Genomic DNA, 21,524 nt, shown 5'->3' on the forward strand with positions numbered 1-21,524 from the left:
TTTCAATTGACTTGTCCCTTTCTTTAAACCACTTGGTGACACCCTTTGAGCACTGTTTTTTAATCTCCTTTATTTCAGTTTTGTGCTCTGTTATGCGCTTGATGCATAACAAATCATTTTGGTAGCCCCTGTTCACATGTGTGCTTCTCAAACCTACTGAGTAAAGTTATGAACTCCTTTAAAGCTACACGGAACACAAATATAAACGCAACCATTTAAAAGATTTGACTGAGTTACAGTTCATATAAGGAACTAGTCAATTGAAATAAATTCATTAGGCCCTAATCTATGGATTTCACATGACTGGGAATACAGATATGCATCTGTTGGTCACCGATACCTTCAAAACAGGTAGGGGTGTGGATCAGAAAACCAGTCAGTATCTGGTGTGACCACCATTTGCCTCATGCAGTGCGACACATCTCCTTCGCATAGAGTTGACCAGGCTGTTGATTGTGGCCTGTGGAATGGCTGTGCGAAGTTGCTGGATATTGTCAGGAGCTGGAACAAGCTGTCGTACACGTCGATCCAGAGCATCCCAAACATCCTCAATGGGTGACATGTCTGGTGAGTATAGAAGAACTGGGACATTTTCAGCTTCCAGGAATTGTGTACAGATCCTTGCGACATGGGCTGTGCATTATCATGCTGAAACATGAGGTGATACCTTTGGATGAATAGCACAACAATGGGCCTCAGGATCTCATCACGGTATCTGTGCATTGAAATTCCCATCAATAAAATGCACTTCTGTTTGTTGTCCGTACTTTATGCCTGCCTATACCATAACCCCAACGCCACCATGAGGCACTCTGTTCACAACGTTGACATCAACAAACCACTTACTCTAACGACGCCGTACACGCTGTCTGCCAACTGCCCGGTACAGTTGAAACCGGGATTCATCCGTGAAGAGCACACTTCTTCAGCGTGCCAGTGGCCATCAAAGGTGAGCATTTGCCCACTGAAGTCGGTTACGACGTCGAACTGCAGTCAGGACAAGACCCTGGTGAGGACGACGATCATGCAGATGAGATTCCCTGGTTTCTGACAGTTTGAGCAGAAATTATTCTGTTGTGCAAACCCACAGTTTCATCAGCTGTCTGGGTGGCTGGTCTCAGACGATCCTGCAGGTGAAGAAGTCAAATGTGCAGGTCCTGGGCTGGCGTGGTTACACGTGGTCTGCGGTTGTGAGGCCGGTTGGACGTACTGCCAGGTGGCTTGTGGTAGAGAAATTAACATTAAATTCTCTGGCAACAACTCTGGTAGAAATTCCCCCCATTCAGCATGCCAATTGCTCTCATTCTCAAAACTTGAGACATCAATTGTCACGTTCTGACCTTAGATCTTTTATTATGTCTTTGTTTTAGTATGGTCAGGGCGTGAGTTGGGTGGGTTTGGTGACATGTTATTTTTTCTATGATTTGGGATTGCTGTGTTCGGCCTGGTATGGTTCTCAATCAGAGGCACCTGTCAATCGTTGTCCCTGATTGAGAATCATACTTAGGTAGCCTGGTTTCACTTTTGAGTTGTGGGTGTTTTGTTATCTATGTCAGTGTTTGGTCCAAACGGTACTGTTTCAGTTTAGTTATTTCACGTTGTTGTTTATTGTTTTTGTTTCAGTGTTCACGTTAAATATCAAGATGAACACTTACCACGCTGCGCTTTGGTCCTCTCCTTCATACGTCGACCATTACATCAATGTTATGTGACAAAACTGCACATATTAGTGTAGCCTTTTATTTTCCCCAGCACAAGTTGCACCTGTGTAATGATCATGCTGTTTAATCAGCTTCTTGATATGCCACACCTGTCAGGTGGATGGATTATCTTGGCAAAGGAGAAATACTCACTAACAGGGGTGTAAACAAATTTGTGCACAAAATTTCAGAGAAATAAGATTTTTCTGCGTATGGAACATTTCTGTGATCTTTTATCTCAGCTCATGAAACATGGGACCAACACTTTACATATTGCGTTTATATTTTTGTTCAGTGTAAATTTAGTATATGAGGAAGGTATGGAACAAAATCTGAAAGCATTTTTATGTTTCTGAAGTATGTTTTTGTGTCTCCCAGTTGAAACAGCACAGTGACAATAGATGGGGTTTGCTTTGTCTGCAGTGCAGTGAGGATGACGGCTATATCACTGACTAGTGACTAACATGACTGGCTTGTGACGGTTAAGAAGACTGATGATCCCACTCACTGTCATTCCTGGCATTCCTGTTACACCAAGCTAGCTACTGTGAAAATAAAGTTAAAGTAAGAAACCTACTACAGTATCTTCATCACATGGAGCATTCAGTTGTTTCTTTCCTGTAAATGTTATATTGTTCTCTGGAAGGTAAATGTTGTGGCTACAGCATGATGAGCTGCCTGACCTTAACCTGAGGAATATACCCTGCATGGTGAATAAATATACTTACATTGACTTGTTTCCGAGTATGAAGTTATATCCAAAAACTACAACATTATGTTGTGAAGTATGTTTGATAGATATTGTGTTCATAATGTTTCCAAATCCAAGTTACTTGAAAGTGTTTCAAAATTTACCATCATATTTCAGTAGCTTGATTAGGTCAAAACTGGAGTATGATAATCTTAGATGCAATAATTTGATTTGGTTGTTCAATTTCAAGTTCTGTGTATGAAAGCGACCATACAATCATTCAGTCTTAAACTAAACATTTGCACAGAGTTTGAACCCAAGGCCCCACCCACCAACCTGCCCACGCAGGAATGTATCCTACATGTTTCCATCAAGACAAATAACAAGCTTGTCTGTCACTGCTGTGTCATCTGTAATCTCTACTTTAAAAAGAAAGGAGTAGAGGAAACGAGGGAATTGACAGTATGGTTTGGTGACAGACTAATTCCTCAAAGCCCCCCAGTGTGGCTAAGCCTAGTCTTCCACTTCCTTTAATCGAGAGCTCTCCTATTTTCTTTCACTTGCAGAAATGTCTTGTTCAATATCAGGTCATGTTCAAACGTAGGCAATGGTCTCCTGTTGTTTAGTTTTCTGAGAGCCTTGTCAGTTTGACTGTGTGTACTTGTGTCTCCCTGTCTATTTTGTCTCCAGTATCTGTTGTAGAAATGCATTGTTGGCAGTAGCGTATATGGGACATGACTAGCAAAGCAAAATCTGTGTTTCTTCCTTGTCCATTTTACACTGCATTTGAAGCATAGGTAAATTGTGTGATTATCCCCATCACTGGCTTCTTGCATTACCACTTTGTACATCATTTCCTGCTGTTGAGCAGATAGAATCAGCTTTGGTTATTTATACCACTTGACATTGAGAATGTGGGCTGATCTGAATACCACCCAGGGAAAATAAATGGGCTCCAGCAGCAGCAAGTCTGTGGCAACCTGATAAAAAGTAATGGCTTGCCAGCTCCTTGGGGATCTGCTGTCTCTATATTATAAATCACGCTCTCTCTGTCTGACTAATGCAGCCTCCGTACTGAACCAATAGTCCTATGTTTCTGCATAATGCAGAGGAGAGGACACTCTCTCAACCTCTGAATCATATCTGTCTAATTATGTAACACATGGCCATAAATAATGAATGAAATAGTGATTGTCTATAATTGATCATTCATATGAAATGTAGCTCTGTTGTTTGTCCAGGTGAGATTCTTGTTCTGGTGGAGACTCACACATTCTGTCTTACAGCCTGGAACAATTATCTTGAAATAGGTTGTCTGGATGTTTCACTGTGGGTGACTAAAGCCTTGTTCACAGGCCTTAATGCTCAAAGGCTTAATGCTCAAATGCTCAGTTTTGTTTTTGAAATCCGTTTTGAAAAACTGACTGCCCAAACTGCAAGTGACTAAATCTGGTTGGTGTGTGTTCAGCCAGCAGTCATTTGTTTACATGGCTACGTTAATTGTCATGGTGGGTGTGTGCGCAGTGGTGTAGGATGATTGGTTGTGGTGCTCATGCTTCCCATCGCTCAGAAGTGAGGTAGCTAGCAAGCTGATACGTTGACAACAATGCCTGCCATGGATGTTTCCCAGTTGCTTTAGGTGTTCAAAATCACAGTGTAAGAACACTTTTAAAGCCTCAAAGGATACATTGATCCAACTTTCAAAACAAGCCACAGCAGTCAACGAGCTAGCTAGGCAGCTGTTTAGCTCTCTAGCATTCACCAATTTGTCTGCAAATAATGAACAAGTTAGTTAGCTAGCTACCACATGTTCTTGTCAAACTGTGAACAGAGTCGATAACAAGCAACAAGATATGCCAAATAGCAGTCTAAAAACCACTTAAGAGCAAATAAATCAGTTGCATGGCCAGGAATCTGATTTATAATCTGATTTCAAACCACTTAAGAAGGAGGTTTGAAATGTGGTTTGAAATATCTGATTCCTTGTGCTTTTTGGCTGTTCAGACTGCAGGAAGCAGAACAGATTTGAATTGGATATGAAAAACATTTTGAGTCACTTCAAACTGCCAATGACACTATGATTTTGAACATTCAAAGCAACTGGGAAACATCCATGGCAGGCATTTTTCTCACTTTTGTTTTCGTAAGTCTAGGTATTTGTATGTCTATGGTGGCCTGAATTGGTTCCCAATCAGAGGCAGCTGTTTATCGTTGTCTCTGATTGGGGACCATATTTAGGTAGCCATTGAATCTAGGGTATTTGTGGGTTCTTGTCTATGTATAGTTGCCTGTTCAGTACTCTTTGTATAGCGTCACGGTTCATTTTGTTAGTTTTGTTCAGTGTTCATTCTTACAATAAAGAGAATATACGCATACCACGCTGTGCCTTGGTCTCCTCGCTACGACAGCCGTGACAGAAGAACCCACCATAAAAGGACCAAGCAGCGTGTAAATGAGGAGTGGACATCCTGGACCGGGGAGAAAGATGAGTGGAGGACATCCTGGACCTGGGAGGAGGTAATGGCAGGGGACAAGACAGCACAGGAGGAACGGCGACGATACGAGGGACACAGTTAGCAAGGAAGCCCGAGAGGCACCCCCAAGAAAAATAAATTGGGGGGCACACAAGGAGATTGGCTGAGTCAGGTTGGAGACCTGAGCCAACTCCTCGTGCTTACCGTGGGGAGCGTGTAACTGGTCAGGCATCGTGTTATGCAGAGATGCGCACGGTGTCTCCAGTTCACATTCTTAGCCCGGTGCGCTCTATTCCAGCTCCTCGCAGTTGCTGGGCTAGAATGGGCATCCAGCCAGGACGGATGGTGCCGGCTCAGTGCTCCTGGTCTCCAGTATACCTCCTTGGACCAGGATATCCTGCGCCGGCTCTGTATACTGTGTCTAAGGTGCGTCTGCACAGCCCAATGCGTCCTGTGCTAGCGCCCCGCACTTGCCGGGCTCAAGTGAGCAACCAGCCAGGACGCATTGTGCCAGCTCTACGATGCAGATCTCCAGTGTGCCTCCACAGTCCAGTACAACCTGTGCCTCCTCTCCGCACTCGCCCTGAGGTCTCCCCAGCCTGGTCCCACCAGTTCCGGCACCACGCACCAGGCCTCCAGTGCGCTTCCAGAGTCCAGTAAGTCCTGTACTGTCACGCCCTGACCTTAGTTATCTTTGTTTTCTTTATTATTTTGGTCAGGTCAGGGTGTGACTAGGGTGGGTATATTCGTTTTTTTTGTCTAGGGTATTTGTGGGTTCTTGTCTATGTGTAGTTGCCTGTTCAGCACTCTTTGTATAGCGTCACGGTTAGTTTTGTTAGTTTTGTTCAGTGTTCATTCTTATAATACAGAGCGTGATGTACGCATACCACGCTGCGCCTTGGTCTCCTCGCTACGACGGCCGTGACAGTAGATGGGCGGGAAAAAACAGATATGTAATCCATTTTGAATTCTGGATATAACACAACAAAATGTGGAATAAATCAAAACTTTCTGAAGACACTGTAAATGTCTTAACCGTGATGAAACGTTTTCACACATACAGTGCCTTGCGAAAGTATTCGTCCCCCTTGAACTTTGCGACCTTTTGCCACATTTCAGGCTTCAAACATAAAGATATAAAACTGTATTTTGTTTGTGAAGAATCAACAACAAGTGGGACACAATCATGAAGTGGAACGACATTTATTGGATATTTCAAACTTTTTTAACAAATCAAAAACTGAAAAATTGGGCATGCAAAATTATTCAGCCCCTTTACTTTCAGTGCAGCAAACTCTCTCCAGAAGTTCAGTGAGGATCTCTGAATGATCCAATGTTGACCTAAATGACTAATGATCATAAATACAATCCACCTGTGTGTAATCAAGTCTCCGTATAAATGCACCTGCCCTGTGATAGTCTCAGAGGTCCGTTAAAAGCGCAGAGAGCATCATGAAGAACAAGGAACACACCAGGCAAGTCCGAGATACTGTTGTGAAGAAGTTTAAAGCCGGATTTGGATACAAAAAGATTTCCCAAGCTTTAAACATCCCGAGGAGCACTGTGCAAGCGATAATATTGAAATGGAAGGAGTATCAGACCACTGCAAATCTACCAAGACCTGGCCGTCCCTCTAAACTTTCAGCTCATACAAGGAGAAGACTGATCAGAGATGCAGCCAAGAGGCCCATAATCACTCTGGATGAACTGCAGAGATCTACAGCTGAGGTGGGAGACTCTGTCCATAGGATAACAATCAGTCGTATATTGCACAAATCTGGCCTTTATGGAAGAGTGGCAAGAAGAAAGCCATTTCTTAAAGATATCCATAAAAAGTGTTGTTTAAAGTTTGCCACAAGCCACCTGGGAGACACACCAAACATGTGGAAGAAGGTGCTCTGGTCAGATGAAACCAAAAATTGAACTTTTTGGCAACAATGCAAAACGTTATGTTTGGCGTAAAAGCAACACAGCTCATCACCCTGAACACACCATCCCCACTGTCAAACATGGTGGTGGCAGCATCATGGTTTGGGCCTGCTTTTCTTCAGCAGGGACAGGGAAGATGGTTAAAATTGATGGGAAGATGGATGGAGCCAAATACAGGACCATTCTGGAAGAAAACCTGATGGAGTCTGCAAAAGACCTGAGACTGGGACGGAGATTTGTCTTCCAACAAGACAATGATCCAAAACATAAAGCAAAATCTACAATAGAATGGTTCAAAAATAAACATATCCAGGTGTTAGAATGGCCAAGTCAAAGTCCAGACCTGAATCCAATCGAGAATCTGTGGAAAGAACTGAAAACTGCTGTTCACAAATGCTCTCCATCCAACCTCACTGAGCTCGAGCTGTTTTGCAAGGAGGAATGGGAAAAAATGGCAGTCTCTCGATGTGCAAAACTGATAGAGACATACCCCAAGCGACTTACAGCTGTAATCGCAGCAAAAGGTGGCGCTACAAAGTATTAACTTAAGTGGGCTGAATAATTTTGCACGCCCAATTTTTCAGTTTTTGATTTGTTAAAAAAGTTTGAAATATCCAATAAATGTCGTTCCACTTCATGATTGTGTCCCACTTGTTGTTGATTCTTCACAAAAAAATACAGTTTTATATCTTTATGTTTGAAGCCTGAAATGTGGCAAAAGGTCGCTAAGTTCAAGGGGGCCGAATACTTTCGCAAGGCACTGTAGCTAAGTGTGGCCTACCGGATCCCCACATTTCCCACTCTCCACACCAAATAGCCTGAAGCTACAGGGCTCATCTTGCAGGCTCTGTTTCTTTACTGGGGAGCATTGCGAACCATAGGTGTGGATTTTTTTTACCAGGTTATATGTACATTGAATAACACAGCAGCATTTCTGAATGTTTGGTTAGTTCCGTATAACATAAAAACGATGACAAAGTTGGCTATTTTACAATGGTGCTCAATGGGAAAGAATGTCTGTGTTCCCCAACTTGTGGGTGTGGTCGAAGGGAATTCATTTTTATGATGTGAATATTGACTCAGAGTAGGCTCCGGAGTGGCGCAGTGGTCTAAGGCACTGCATCTCAGTGCTAGAGGCATCACTACACACCCTGGTTCGATTCCAGGCTGTATCACAACCGTCCGGGATTGGGAGTCCCATAGGGTGGCGCACAATTGGACCAGCGTTGTCCGGGTTAGGGTTTGGCTGAGGTAGGCTGTCATTGTAAATAAGAAATTGTTCTTAACTGACTTGCCTAGTTAAATAACTAGGTTTAAAAAAATAATAATTAAAGGCTGGAGACTGTTCAGTCAGTCAAGGATCTATTGCAGGATGAGATTATGCTTTCTGGGTCCTAGCTGTAGGCTAACAGGGATGTGAAGAAAAAAATTCAACTCTACGGGGGCTTTGGTGTAATTTCTGCACAGCGCAATGTTGTGAATGAGGGACAGGGTGACGTCAGCGCTCGAATGTCAACAATGTAGAGCTGGGCGAAAGCATTTCATACGAGGGATACAAACAGCAGAGGAGGAAGCTGCACGCTGTTTTTCAAAGAGACAAAAACGATAACATATATTAGACCTAACCACGCGTTATGCGTTATAATACGAAATATTGATGACTATTGCTAAAGACGCACTTTCAACAGTTTGGAGTGGGTGCTGCTGAAGTCACCATGTGGAATCAATCTAATTTGTAAGAGACCGACGGAGCGCTGACGTGCAAGAAAACAGGAAAGTTAAGGTGAGCTTATTACTGTTTTGTTACATAGGCCTATATGCAATTACATGATGGTTTTGGTTTAGAGTGCGTCCTTTCCCCTGTGTTGCATTTTCCCATTTGCAGTGATTTGTTTCTGCTAATGCATTACATTACATTCTTATACATTCGTTGATATAAAATCATAAATATGCATGAAGACGGTTGTTTTTTGTTGTTTAATTATCAGCTTAACGCACCAATAGCCTTTATTTGGCTAGTAATACATTGAGGTGGTCTTCCCATTGCGCAGAGCGGTGCGCTTTGTTGCGCAGCGAATGTTTTTCGAACGAGGCTGAGTGGTCGCTGCATGGTCAATATGACATGAGGGCACTGTCATTTTGCGGAAAGAGGGGGCAGAGCGGGACAAAGGATCTCATCGAGTAGCTCGTATTCCCGCCATTGGCCGCTATAGAAAGACATGTAATTATTTGTTTCCAACGAATTAGTGACTTGCAATAATGCAGTGTTGATTTTAACGAACGAAAACGGTAAATAGATTGCACATGGACATGTTTTGTGCTTGCTAGATGTCAGTAAACCGCCGTGATATGTTCAGCTATTGAAATAGGCTACTATAAGAATTTCCATAGAGAACTGTGTCACGGCTAGATGTCGCTCTGCTCCCCACGTGTTAGGCTACCAACACCAATTACAGCTGACAATAAATCTGAACAAATGCAGATGAATGCCTGATTCTATTTATACTTTTTTGAATCACCAATTGAATGACCTAATGTTTTTATGGATTGATTCCAATTTGATTGAGTATAATGGATTTCGTTTCAGTGCCATGCATGAACCTCAATGTTCCTCTTGGTCTACCCCTTCTGGCCATCTAATAATATTGTAATCTTTCAATCTGAATTGTGGTGTCACTCCCTGCCCTGTTTTTTGCATCTGATCTTAATAAGGTCATTTGCTTTTCCTTATCTTTCCTTGTTTAAGGTCTCACATGATGGGAAAAGGGCATCAGTAACTCAAATACTTGACTTATTGGATTCCCGGGAAGCAGACTTACATCATTGTTTTGAAAGGAATTTGCCTCAAATTAACCTACCTGTTTCATATTACCTCACTATTCTAAACAATATTCTCAGCAATTTAACTATTAAACCACAAATACTACTGTAAAATGTAACATTGTAAATACAGCAGGCATAAAAAAAACAGAAAAGAGACAGGAGGAAAGAGAGAGAGTGACAGAGAGAGAGAACATAATGACAGAGAGAGAGAACATAATGACAGAGAGAGAGAACATAATGACAGAGAGAGAGAACATAATGACAGAGAGAGAGAACATAATGACAGAGAGAGAGAACATAATGACAGAGAGAGAACATAATGACAGAGAGAGAACATAATGACAGAGAGAGAACATAATGACAGAGAGAGAACATAATGACAGAGAGAGAACATAATGAGATATAACATAATGAGAGAGAACATTCTGAGAGAGAGAGAGAGAGAAAGAACATAATGAGAGAGAGAGAGAACATAATGAGCGAGAGAACATAATGAGAGAGAGAGAACATAATGAGAGAGAGAGAACATAATGAGAGAGAGAGAGAACATAATGAGAGAGAGAGAACATGAGAGAGAGAGAGAACATAATGAGAGAGAGAGAACATGAGATAGAACATAATGAGAGAGAGAGAACACAATGAGAGAGAACATAATGACAGAGAGAGAATATAGTGAGAGAAAGAGAACATAATGAGAGAGAGAGAACATAATGAGATATAACATAATGAGAGAGAGAGAAAACATAATGAGAGAGAGAACATAATGAGAGAGAGAGAGAGAACATAATGAGAGAGAGAGAACATAATGAGAGAGAGAGAGAACATGAGATAGAACATAATGAGAGAGAGAACATAATGAGAGAGAACATAATGAGAGAGAGAGAGAACATAATGAGAGAGAGTGAACATAATGAGAGAGAGAACATAATGAGAGAGAGAGAACATAATGAGAGAGAGAGAGAACATAATGAGAGAGAGAGAACATGAGATAGAACATAATGAGAGAGAACATAATGAGAGAGAGAGAGAACATAATGAGAGAGAGTGAACATAATGAGAGAGAGAGAGAACACAATGAGAGAGAGAACATAATGAGAGAGAACATAATGAGAGAGAGAGAGAACATAATGAGAGAGAGTGAACATAATGAGAGAGAGAACATAATGAGAGAGAGAACATAATGAGAGAGAGAGAACATAATGAGAGAGAGAGAACATGAGATAGAACATAATGAGAGAGAGAGAACATAATGACAGAGAGAGAATATAGTGAGAGAGAGAACATAATGAGATATAACATAATGAGAGAGAGAGAGAGAACATAATGAGAGAGAGAACATAATGAGAGAGAGAGAGCATAATGAGAGAGAGAGAACATAATGAGAGAGAGAGAACATAATGAGAGAGAGAGAACATAATGAGAGAGAGAACATAATGAGAGAGAGAGAACATAATGAGAGAGAGAGAGAACATAATGACAGAGAGAGAACATAATGAGAGAGAGAACATAATGAGAGAGAGAGAACATAATGAGAGAGAGAGAGAACATAATGACAGAGAGAGAACATAATGAGAGAGAGAGAACATAATGAGAGAGAACAAAATGAGAGAGAGAGAACATGAGAGAGAACATAATGAGAGAGAACATAATGAGATAGAGAGAACATAATGAGAGAGAGAGAGAACATAATGGGAGAGAGAGAGAACATAATGGGAGAGAGAACTTAATGAGAGAGAGAGAGAGAACATAATGAGAGAGAGAGAACATAATGAGAGAGAGAGAACACAATGAGAGAGAGAGAACATAATGACAGAGAGAGAATATAGTGAGAGAGAGAACATAATGAGAGATAACATAATGAGAGAGAGAACATAATGAGAGAGAGAGAACATAATGAGAGAGAGAGAGAACATAATGAGAGAGAGAGAACACAACGAGAGAGAGAGAACATAATGACAGAGAGAGAATATAGTGAGAGAGAGAACATAATGAGAGATAACATAATGAGAGAGAGAACATAATGAGAGAGAGAGAACATAATGAGAGAGAGAGAACATAATGAGAGAGAGAGAACACAATGAGAGAGAGAGAACATAATGAGAGAGAGAGAGCATAATGAGAGAGAGAGAGAGAGAGAACATAATGAGAGAGAGAGAGCATAATGAGAGAGAGAGAACATGAGAGAGAACATAATGAGAGAGAGAGAGAGAACATAATGAGAGAGAGAGAGAACATAATGAGAGAGAGAGTGAACATAATGATAGAGAACATAATGAGAGAGAGAGAGTGTAATGAGAGAGAGAGAGAACATAATGAGAAAGAGAGAACATAATGAGAGAGAGAGAGAACATAATGAGAGAGAGAGAGAACATAATGAGAGAGAGAGAACATAATGATAGAGAACATAATGAGAGAGAGAGAGAACATAATGATAGAGAACATAATGAGAGAGAGAGAACATAATGATAGAGAACGTAATGAGAGAGAGAGAACATAATGATAGAGAACATAATGAGAGAGAGAGAACATAATGATAGAGAACATAATGAGAGAGAGAACATAATGATAGAGAACATAATGAGAGAGAGAGAGAAAAAACATATTGAGAGAGAGAGAGAGAGAACAATGAGAGAGAGAGAATACAACCCATATTTATGTTGATTTATTTTCCCTTTTGTACTTTAACTATTTGCACATAACTACTAAACTGTAAATAGACATAATATGACATTTGAAATGTCTTTATTATGTTGGAACTTCTGTGTGTGTAATGTTTACTGTTAATTTTTATTGTTTATTTCACTTTTGTTTATTATCTAGTTCACTTGCTTTGGCAATGTTAACACATGTTTCCCATGCCAATAAAGCCATTAGAGAGAGAGAAAGAGAGAGGATATCAAGGAGGGAAAGCTAAAGATAGCGAGAGTACAGAAAGAAAGAGAAAATTAAAGCAATAGATGGAGAGAGAAGGACGTTCATCCTTCTCTACACAGTTTGGTCTGGCGCTAAGGCGTCCCCAGAGACAGTCTGTCCTTATCACCTTGGACCTTGATGGGAGTAGTAAAGGGGAGAGGAGAGGAGGTGAGGCATCGCTCCAATCGCTTTTCCTGAACCTCAGCAAACCTTTCAGACGAATGGGAATCCTGATACACCCTCAGTCACACCCTACACTTGACTTTCACTACAATGTACACTGTAAATTATACATGCACCTCACAGTATTGTCTGTACTCTGTACATACTAAAGGGATGTGCTTCAAGACTGCCTGCCAGACAGTGTGTTGAAGAATAACTTAGGAGGTGATGTCTCGTATTGATAGATTCTGTACTAAATGGGTAGATTCTGTAGTAAAATGCCAGATGTCTTTCTCTGGTTGGGTTGAATCCAATGCATTGGTTTCACTGTCTGCATCTCCCCCTCTGTGTGGCAGCACTGAGAAACACCTCACAGGGCTTCACCATACATAATGTAAGAAATTAGATATGCAGGATGCCCTCCTCAGAAGATAGCCTTCTGAGGATGTTTTTTCCCCACTGTAGATATAGATTCATCAGTATACTGTATCTCTATTTTTGAGTTGACACTGGAGGACCTGATAAAGGACCACAACAACCAGTGGATTTTCCTCTGCCAATCCCCATTCCCAGTCAGTTCCCATCAACCCCCTCACGTACTGTACTGCCTACCCCCATTCAATTCCCCTTTGGTTGTACCTTTCCTTTGTGATGTACAATGTCTCTGTACTCTGTATTTCTGTACTTGAGCTTGGATGACTCGGGGACAGTGTATTTGGAGGGAGGCTAACTTTAAGGCCGTCCCAGTGGGGATAGGGTGTTTATGTGGTGCGGAGAAGGGATCTGTAGCTTCAACCTCCATTTGAACGGACCTGGCCTGGGCCAAGAAATGTATGCTTTAGTTGTTTGTTGAACCAGGACTGTTCTCTCATTGAACAGGCAATTCTTGAGCTACCCAAGAAGTGTTGTGTGAAAACAAACAGACAAAAAAATAGATTTGTACAGAAGTTGTGTATAGTTTTCTCTGTGCGGTACAGAAACTCCCTGTCTGAATGTGTGTGGTTGTGGCTCCCATCTTGGCTCTTATACACTGGGGTGCAACCAGTGGTGGCAGGCACACTGACAAGGTGATGAGGTATTCTGAGCCACCAGTGGAATCTGGTCCACATACAAACACACACACACACACTTGCACACACAGACGGACATAGACACACAGGCGGACGAACACACACAAAACACCCTCTGGCAATGTTCTCACATGACGGAGATGAAAATAGACCTGCATTCAGTTCAGCCAGTCCTAGTTATTCAGTTTACCATCAGTGACTCAATATGCTCCCACAAAATATACAGACGCAATCTACAGCCTACACTCTGTATACCAGGGCTCTCCAACCCTGTTCCTGGAGTTACCCTCGTGTCGCTTTTCACTCCAACCCCAGTTGTAACAAACCTGATTCAGCTTATCAATCAGATAATTATTACAATCAGGTGTGCTAGATTAGGGTTGGAGTGAAAACCTACAGGACAGTAGTCACCAGGAACAGGGTTGGAGAGACCCATTTTAGACTACAGGACAGTAGTCTCCAGGAACAGGGTTGGAGAGCCCTGTTTTAGACTACAGGACAGTAGTCTCCAGGAACAGAGTTGGAGAGCCCTGTTTTAGACTACAGGACAGTAGTCTCCAGGAACAGGGTTGGAGAGCCCTGTTTTAGACTACAGGACAGTAGTCTCCAGGAACAGGGTTGGAGAGCCCTGTTTTAGACTACAGGACAGTAGTCTCCAGGAACAGGGTTGGAGAGCCCTGTTTTAGACTACAGGACAGTAGTCTCCAGGAACAGAGTTGGAGAGCCCTGTTTTAGACTACAGGACAGTAGTCTCCAGGAACAGGGTTGGAGAGCCCTGTTTTAGACTACAGGACAGTAGTCTCCAGGAACAGGGTTGGAGAGCCCTGTTTTAGACTACAGGACAGTAGTCTCCAGGAACAGGGTTGGAGAGCCCTGTTTTAGACTACAGGACAGTAGTCTCCAGGAACAGGGTTGGAGAGCCCTGCTATACAGAATGTGATTGTCAAAATGTTTCTGTGAGATTTATTTTGCTTTCCTGTAAGCTGTCCACAAATCTACAGTGTGTTGCTGATATGACAAACAACTAAACCTTGGACTTGACTTTTCCTACAAGCACTGACTTTGCTGATAACTTCATTATTGAGGAAAAATGTGCTTATGTGATATGTGGCTGTATCACCTAGCTATCTTAAGATGCATGCACTAACTGTAAGTTGCTCTTGATAAGAGCGTCTGCCTATTGTCTGAAATGTAAATGACAAGGCAGTGAGAAGTTACAAGTGAATCCTGTTATTTTACTGAGAGACAGTGACAATACGCCCCCGCACATACACAGCGCAAGAAGTGTGTTTCACACCTTCACTCTCCTCCCAACCACCTGTATGCCGGTCACAGGATGCAAACCGCCAACCTGAACCTGCCCACCTCACACACACACACACTCACTCAAAGTCACTGAAGTAGAACACACGCCACACTTGATACAATAATATCCTCCTTAAGGCGTATTGTCAAAGCTCAATCTTGCTCCACAAATCTATGGTGTGTTGCTGATGACAAAAAAACAAAAACATTGCACTTGAGTTTTCCAACACACCAACTAGGGCTGTGGCGGTCATGCAATTCTGTCAGCTGGTTATCGTCATGCAAAAGACTGCCGGTCTCAAGGTGATTGACCATTAATTAACATAAACATGTTTAGCATCTCAAGGCTCCACTCATACAAGCAGCATACAATCCTCTGATGCATGCTATTGGAACATCTACATTTTAAAAAAGTCTAATAAGTCAATTGAATATACACCATCACAATAAATTCATTCTTTATTTTCGTCAGGTCTAAAGAAACATTATGATATGAAGAAAATGTATTTCAGAAGAATAGAATATGAGTTGTCCTACTGTATGTTAACTGGTTATGTACCATACCATAGGCTGTAGGCTTGTTCATTTAGCAGACAAGACATGCTTATAAACCCCGTGCCATTATTTTATATTATATAATTTTATAGTAAGAAGAATATATTTGGACAGCTGAATAAAATAGAATGGATATATTTCCCATTCCGGAGTGAGAGTGTGTGCATATGAAGTGGCAATGTTGAGCGTAAAAGGGATCATTTGAAACAGGTCCTATATGCTAGATTAAGAGTTATTTGGCATCTTTAGTTGTGAATGATACAAACCTTAGAATGCATTAGAAATCAAAATATATACTGTATGGGCTGCATGATGTGACTACAGGCTATTGATGATTTCAGAAAATCGCAAAAAAAAGCTTGCTCTCTGTTCCTTACCTCAGGCTGCACACACTGTTCTCTCATCAATATATTATATTTTCACCTATCAGTTTAATCTTGTCTTTACTAATATGTCAAATTAGTTTAGATTTATACTGAAGAAAAATATAAACAGAACATGTAAAGTGTTGTTCCCATGTTTCATGAGCTGAAATTAAAGATCCCAGAAATGTTCCATAATCACAAAAAGCATATTTCTCTCAAATGTTGTGCACAAATTTGTTTACATCCCCATTAGTGTGCATTTCTCATTTGCCAAGATAACCCATCCACCTGACAGGTGTGGCATATCAAGAAGCTGGTTAAACAGAATGATCATTACACAGGTGCACCTTGTGCTGGGGACAATAGAAGGCCACTCTAAAATGTGCAGTTTAGTCACACAACACAATGCCACAGATGTCTCAAGTTTTGAGGAGTGTTCAATTGGCATGCTGACTGCAGAAATGTTCACCAGAGCTGTTGCCAGAGAATTGAATGAATGAAGCTGCCTCCAACATCGTTTTAGAGAATTTGGCAGTATGTCCAACCGACCTCACAACCGCAGACCGCGTGTAACCACAGCAGCCCAGGACCTCCAAATCTGGCGTCTTCACCTGCGGGATCGTTTGAGACCAGCCTCCCGGACAGCTGATTAAACTGAGGAATATGAGGACACTAGAGCCGTGAGTACCAGGCCATTAGGACCTGATAGAGGGACAATAGAGCCCTGAGTACCAGGCCACTGGAACCTGATGGAGGGGCAGTAGAGCCCTGAGTACCAGGCCATTAGGACCTGATGATTGTTAGCAAGTTGAGTAGGCTACTACAAAGGCATGTCCAGAGTGCATTAGCGGAGATTACCGTGACTCAAAGGTCATGTAGAATTTTACTGTGGTCTTGTCTCTTGACTGCCAGTGTGGCGGTAATACGATCGTCGTAACAGCACTAGCACCGACTTTGCTGATAACTTCATTATTGAGGAAAAATGTGCTTATGACAACTGTGATATGTGGCTGTATCACCTAGCTATCAAAAGATGCATGCACTAACTAACTGTAAGTTGCTCTTGATAAGAGTGTCTGCTTATTGTCTGAAATGTAAATGACAAGGCAGTGAGAAGTTACAAGTGAATCCTGTTATTTTACTGAGAGACAGTGACAATACGGCTCCGTACATACACAGCATTTTAATGAGTTTTAATGAGCAGGCTTTCTTTCATGATTTGTTTTATTTTGACTGGAGCAAGATTGAGCTTTGACAATACGCCTTAAGGAGGATATTATTGTGTCAAGTGTGGCGTGTGTTCTACTTCAGTGACTTTGAGTGAGTGAGTGAGTGTGTGTGTGTGTGTGTGTGTGTGTATGTGTGTGTGTGTGGGCAGGTTCAGGTTGGCGGTTTGCATCCTGTGACCGGCATACAGGTGGTTGGGAGGAGAGTGAAGGTGTGAAACACACTTCTTGCGGAGGCGTAATTGTCTCTGTCTCTCAGTAAAATAACAGGATTCACTTGTAACTTCTCACTGCCTTGTCATTTACATTTCAGACAATAAGCAGATGCTCTTATCAAGATCAACTTACAGCTAGTTAGTGCATGCATCTTAAGATAGCTAGGTGATACAGCCTCATATCACAGTCGTCGTAAGCACATTTTTCCTCAATAATGAAGTTGAGCAAAGTCAGTGCTTGTAGGAAAAGTCAAGTGCAAGGTTTAGTTGTTTGTGATATCAGCAACACACTGTAGATTTGTGGACAGCTTACAGGAAAGCAAAATAAATCTCACAGAAACATTTTGACAATCACATTCTGTATTTTTTTTATTTTATTTCACCTTTATTTAACCAGGTAGGCTAGTTGACAACAAGTTCTCATTTGCAACTGCGACCTGGCCAAGATAAAGCAAAGCAGTGTGACACAGACAACAACACAAAGTTACACATGGAGTAAACAATAAACAAGCCAATAACACAATAAACAAGTCAATGACACTGTAGAAAAAAAAGGCATGAGGAGGTAGGCAATAAATAGGCCATATGTGCGAATAATTACAATTTAGCAGATTAACACTGGAGTGATAAATGAGCAGATGATGATGTGCAAGTAGAGATACTGGTGTGCAAAAGAGTAGAAAAGTAAATAAAATAAAAACAGTATGGGGATGTGGTAGGTAGATTGGGTGGGCTATTTATAGATGGACTATGTACAGCTGCAGCGATCGGTTAGCTGCTCAGATAGTTGATGTTTAAAGTTGGTGAGGGAAATTAAAGTCTCCAACTTCAGCTATTTTTGCAATTCGTTCCAGTCACTGGCAGCAGAGAACTGGAAGGAAAGGCGGCCAAATGAGGTGTTGGCTTTGGGGATGATAAGTGATTTATACCTGCTGGAACGTGTGCTACGGGTGGGTGTTGTTATCGTGACCAGTGAACTGAGATAAGACGGAGCTTTACCTAGCATAGACTTATAGATGACCTGGAGCCAGTGGGTCTGGCAACGAATATGTAGCGAGGGCCAACCGACTACAGCATACAGGTCGCAGTGGTGGGTGGTATAAGGTGATTTGGTAACACAACGGATGGCACTGTGATAGACTGCATCCAGTTTGCTGATTGAGGGTTGGAAGCTATTTTGTAGATTACATCGCAGAAGTCGAGGATCGGTAGGATAGTCAGTTTTACGAGGGTAAGTTTGGCGGCGTGAGTGAAGGAGCCGATTCTAGATTTGATTTTGTATTGAAGATGTTTAATATTAGTCTGGAAGGAGAGTTTACAGTCTAGCCAGAGACCTAGGTATTTATAGTTGTCCACATATTCTAGGTCGGAACCGTCCAGGGTGGTGATGCTAGTCGGGACGGGCGGGTGCGGGCAGCGAACGGTTGAAAAGCATGCAAGCTCGTTTGGAGGTTAGTTAGCACAGTGTCCAAGGAAGGGCCAGAATTATACAGAATGGTGTCGTCTGCGTAGAGGTGGATCAGGGAATCGCCCGCAGCAAGAGCAACATCATTGATATATACAGAGAAAAGAGTCTGCCCGAGAATTGAACCCTGTGGTATCCCCATAGAGACTGCCAGAGGTCTGGACAACATGCTATCCGATTTGACACACTGAACTCTGTCTGAACCAGGCATGAACCAGGCGAGGCAGTCATTAGAAAAACCAAGGCTATTGAGTCTGCCGATAAGAATACGGTGATAGACAGAGTCGAAAGCCTTGACCAAGTCGATGAAGACGGCTGCACAGTACTGTCTTTTATCGATGGCGGTTATGATATCATTTAGTACCTTGAGCGTGGCTGAGGTGCACCCGTGACCGGCTCGGAAGCCAGATTGCACAGCGGAGAAGGTACGGTGGGATTCGAGATGGTCAGTGATTTGTTTATTAACTTGGCTTTCGAAGACTTTAGATAGGCAGGGCAGGATGGATATAGATCTGTAACAGTTTGGGTCTAGGGTGTCACCCCTTTTGAAGAGGGGATCACCGCGGCAGCTTTCAAATCTTTAGGGATCTCGGACAATACGAAAGAGAGGTTGAAAAGGCTAGTAATAGGGGTTGCAACAATGGTGGCGGATAGTTTTAGAAAGAGAGGGTCCAGATTGTCTAGCCCAGCTGATTTGTACGGGTCCAGGTTTTACAGCTCTTTCAGAACATCTGCTGTCTGGATTTGGGTGAAGGAGAAGCTGGGGAGGCTTGGGCGAGTAGCTGCGGGGGAGGCGGAGCTGTTGGCCCGGATTGGAGTAGCCAGGAGGATGCCATGGCCAGCCGTTGAGAAATGCTTATTGAAACTTTTGATTATCATGGATTTATCAGTGGTGACCGTGTTACCTAGCCTCAGTGCAGTGGGCAGCTGGGAGGAGGTGCAGCAGAGCTCTCCAACCCTGTTCCTGGAGAGCTACGGTCCTGTAGGTTTTCACTCCAACCCTAATCTAGCACACCGGATTGTAATAATTATCTGGTTGATAAGCTGAATCAGGTTTGTTACAACTGGGGTTGGAGTGAAAAGCGACAAGAGGGTAACTCCAGGAACAGGGTTGGAGACCCCTGGTATACAGAGTGTAGGCTGTAGATTGCGTCTGTATATTTTGTGGGAGCATATTGAGTCACTGATGGTAAACTGAATAACTAGGACTGGCTGAACTGAATGCAGGTCTATTTTCATCTCCATCATGTGAGAACATTGCCAGAGGGTGTTTTTTGTGTGTGTGAGTGTGTGTGTGAGACTGTCTTTGTGCGTGTGTGTGGCTCAGAATACCTTATCACCTTGTCAGCGTGCCTGCCACCAATGGTTGCAACCCAGTGTGTAAGAGCCTAGATGAGAGCCAGATGCCTGTCTGGAACCACCACACAAACACACACACATATGCAGTCAGACATGGGAAAACGGCTAGTTATGGCTGAAAGAAAATCTCAGTGCCAGGACACGGCTCATTATAGACCGGGCAGGAGCTACTAATTCTGTGCCAGCAGGGATTTTCTATACCGCACAGAGAAAACTATACACAACTTCTGTACAAATCTTTTTTTTTTGTCTGTTTGTTTTCACACAGTCCTGGTTAAACAAACAAATAAAGCACCATGTCTGCCTTGTGCATACATTTCTTGACCCAGGCCAGGTCCGTTCAGAATGAGGTTGAAGCTACAGATCCCCTCTCCGCACCACATAAACACCCTATTCTCACTGGGACGGCCAGAAGCTTCTAAAGCCATGACATAATTTTTGGGAATTTTCCAAGCTGTTTAAAGGCACAGTCAACTTCGTGTATGTAAACTTCTGACCCACTGGAATTGTGATACAGTGAATTATAAGTGAAATAATCTGTCTGTAAACAATTGTTGGAAAAATGACTTGTGTCATGCACAAAGTAGATGTCCTAACCGACTTGCCAAAACTATAGTTTGTTAACAAGAAATTTGTGGAGCGGTTGAAAAACAAGTTTTAATGACTCCAACCTGAGTGTATGTAAACTTCCGACTTCAACTGTATTTGCACCTGTGATAGACAATGCTGCGAACATGAAGGCTGCTTGGTCTAAAGTGGAGGAGTCCTACCCTCACATCACACCCATTGGCTGTGCTGCTCATGCATTGAATCTGCTCCTCGAGGACATAATGGCACTGAAAACAATGGATACACTCTACAAGATAGCCAAGGAAATGGTTAGGTATGTGAAGGGTCATCAAGTTATAGCAGCGATCTACCTCACCAAGCAAAGTGGGAAGAATAAGGGCACCATATTGAAGCTGCCCAGCAACACCCGTTGGGGTGGTGTTGTCATCATGTTTGACAGTCTCCAGGAGGGGAAGGAGTCTCTCCAAGAAATGGCCATATCACAGTCTGCCGATATTGACAGCCCCATCAAGAGGATCCTCCTGGATGTTGTATTTTGGGAGAGAGTGGTAAGCAGCCTGAAACTCCTGAAACCTATAGCAGTAGCCATTGCACGGATTGAGGGAGACAATGCCATCCTGTCTGATGTTCAGACTCTGCTTGCAGATTTTAGAGAAGAAATCCGCACTGCCCTGCTGTCACGCCCTGACCTTAGAGAGCCTT

General features: G+C 42.4%; 1 protein-coding gene across 2 annotated transcripts in view; it reads left to right on the forward strand.

Annotated features, from left to right (window-relative positions):
• The first annotated feature begins 8,309 nt into the window (after positions 1 to 8,309).
• LOC109894617 (transcription regulator protein BACH2) overlaps positions 8,310 to 21,524 on the forward strand; it is a 59,141-nt gene continuing 45,926 nt past the window's right edge. For both annotated transcript variants that reach the window (XM_031829106.1, XM_031829107.1), the window contains exon 1: positions 8,310 to 8,577. The gene's annotated coding sequence lies outside the window, so the exon portion shown is untranslated. The remainder of the gene's footprint in view (positions 8,578 to 21,524) is intronic.

The sequence above is a fragment of the Oncorhynchus kisutch genome, linkage group LG7, assembly GCF_002021735.2.
Source record: "Oncorhynchus kisutch isolate 150728-3 linkage group LG7, Okis_V2, whole genome shotgun sequence".
NCBI lineage: Eukaryota > Metazoa > Chordata > Actinopteri > Salmoniformes > Salmonidae > Oncorhynchus > Oncorhynchus kisutch.